Raw genomic sequence first — 2,500 nt, 5'->3', positions numbered from 1 at the left:
CATACAAACAGGTACACTACCTACTTATATCACATTATTTCCAGTATCACAAAAATTCGATCACTCACTACACCTACGAACACTGTGGATCTATGTGGTCGAGTGGTGTGCCACTCCCCTTCGAACCAGGAGGTAGGTACAGGGTTCGAGTCCCACTCTGATCAGCACATGGTTGATTCCTTGGAAAAATAAATCTTTATCCACATCTCTCTCACCGTATTCAGGTGTAAAATGAGTACCTGGTCATTAACAGTTTTATCTCTGTCCGTCGGCATTCATTTTTTTTTCCCCTGAAACACCGCAACCAAAAAGAACATTATTTTTAGTTTACTCAAAAGCAAGAAGAAGAGAAAATAAATAAATAAGTTTATAGATTTATAATAATAATAATAATAATGATAATAATGATAAATAATAATAATAATAATAATAATAATAATAAATAATAATAATAAATAATAATAATAATAATAATAATAATAATAATAATAATTCCGGATGGCAATTTTGTGAGTTTCTTGGCAATGCGCACACTATCTATAGTACTACCTATGTCATTTAAATATCTATTCGCCTTGAGAATGTGTGATCTTTCTTATGAGCAAAGAGGGTTAAAACAGCTCGGTTGATATAGAGCACTCGCTTCACAAGCACAGGGATTGAGATCGATCCGAGGTGAAGTTTGACTTGTTTTGTTTTGTTTTGTTTTGTTTTGTTTTTTGTTTTTTTTTTTGTTTTTTGTTTTTTGTTTGTTTTTTTTTTTTTGTTTTGTTTTGTTTTTTTTCGTTTTGTTTTTCGGCACCCTTTATCCTCACAGCAAAGTTAGTTGATAGCTGATTCTGTTAGATCTGGTGAAATGTACTTTGCGATAAACTAGTGACATATCCAAAGAATAGCTAGCAATTGCTATTTTCCGTTTCACGCTATAGAAACCGGGATGAACTCCGGCTCCATGGGCCCGATGGCTCTGAAGGACTACGAAAAACAAACCCGCCTCGTTTTGAGGCAATGAGTGGCATATTTTGTATTTTAATCTAGCGCACATTTCCACAGCTTACCTACACATAACAATGCTCTGATAGAAGCCAAGGAATTCCCAAAAACTAAAAACGTTTGTATCAAATCAATAGTATGGTACACCACAGAAATAATATTGTTATAAACTTTTTTAACCCTCACACAAACATGAAGATCGAGAATGATATCCTGACTTTTTAACACCCACGAATTTGTAATCTTGTATATATATTTATAAACATATACATGTTATAAAAGTGAATAAACATCATATAGAATCATCCCATTTCCGGCCCAATATCAAAATATTATAGTTCAGTCTTATACTGCCGTACTCTGGAAAACAAAAAAGCCATATTTAATAATTTGGCCAGAAAATCTATCCTTCAAATATCGATCGATTTAAAGGAACCTCATCTTGGCACACACAAAAATAAAACCCTCAAACCTGGGACTTCGCGAAGTCACAGGTTTGAGAGGTTTTTTTTCCAAGAAGAGGGTTCTTTACTCGATCCATATTTGAAGGACGAGTTTTCTGGCCAATTTTTTAAATATGGGTTTTTCCAAAGTACGCAGTATAATCATTAATTCAGTTAAGAACAAAAAATATGTAAGTGTCTCTGATTTTAGGCTAATGCCATTTTCCTTACACTGTATAGAAGGCTTAAAACGATTAATTTACAGACGACAGACAAAATAAAATCTTTCGTTACACTTACCTTCCTACACAACCAGCGGCGTGGCGTATTGACGGCATATGGTGGTGCCATGATTAGAAAAAAATTCTAATACAGTGAACACGGTTAAGAGGAGAGAGCACGACATATTAAAAACTCTCTTTTATGGAAGGGTGGGGGAGGTCGATGGTTTCTACGAGTGGACAAAACTCACAAAAACAAATAATTCATGAAAACAACAAGCCACAACACTGAGATACAAGTCCCGTATGAAAAGGTCTTTGTAATTATTCTTTGTCCACCATTTAAAGGATTGGATTTGGTAGATAATGCAATCAATATGTTATAAATGTAAATCAAAAGAGAAAAAAAAACCTATGACAGAAATTACTTACTTTTAGTACTTGTAAAAAAAAATCTGCACTGCGATGTTTCATCTCTGCAAATCTTTTTATAATGTGTTTATTGAAATCTGGAATGGCATCTATTTCAGCTTTGTGAATTGACAGAACCATTAATGAATTTAACCACTCCTGTTTCATTGAATTTCGCAACAAACAAAAATTCACTCTTTTAAGGGTGCTAAAACAACGTTCAGGAGGTTAAGAAATACGGTGGAAGTGGTTAAGGTCACTATAGCCTATAGATGTCCATGATTTGTCAGTGTTTGTTGTATCTGTAAAAAGTAGACAATAAAAACAAAAGACTAAACTAACTGTGAGCCATTCATGCCTGTCATACCATGTCACTGAAAAAGAGCGTTTTCGAGATTTCCACACCTGTGTTAATTCAAAATCAGTTGGTTG

Source organism: Berghia stephanieae, chromosome 4, assembly GCF_034508935.2.
Source record: "Berghia stephanieae isolate SIO BIC M18660-M18661 chromosome 4, UCSD_Bste_1.3, whole genome shotgun sequence".
Classification (NCBI taxonomy): Eukaryota; Metazoa; Mollusca; class Gastropoda; order Nudibranchia; family Aeolidiidae; genus Berghia; species Berghia stephanieae.
This window is presented reverse-complemented; position numbering follows the sequence as displayed.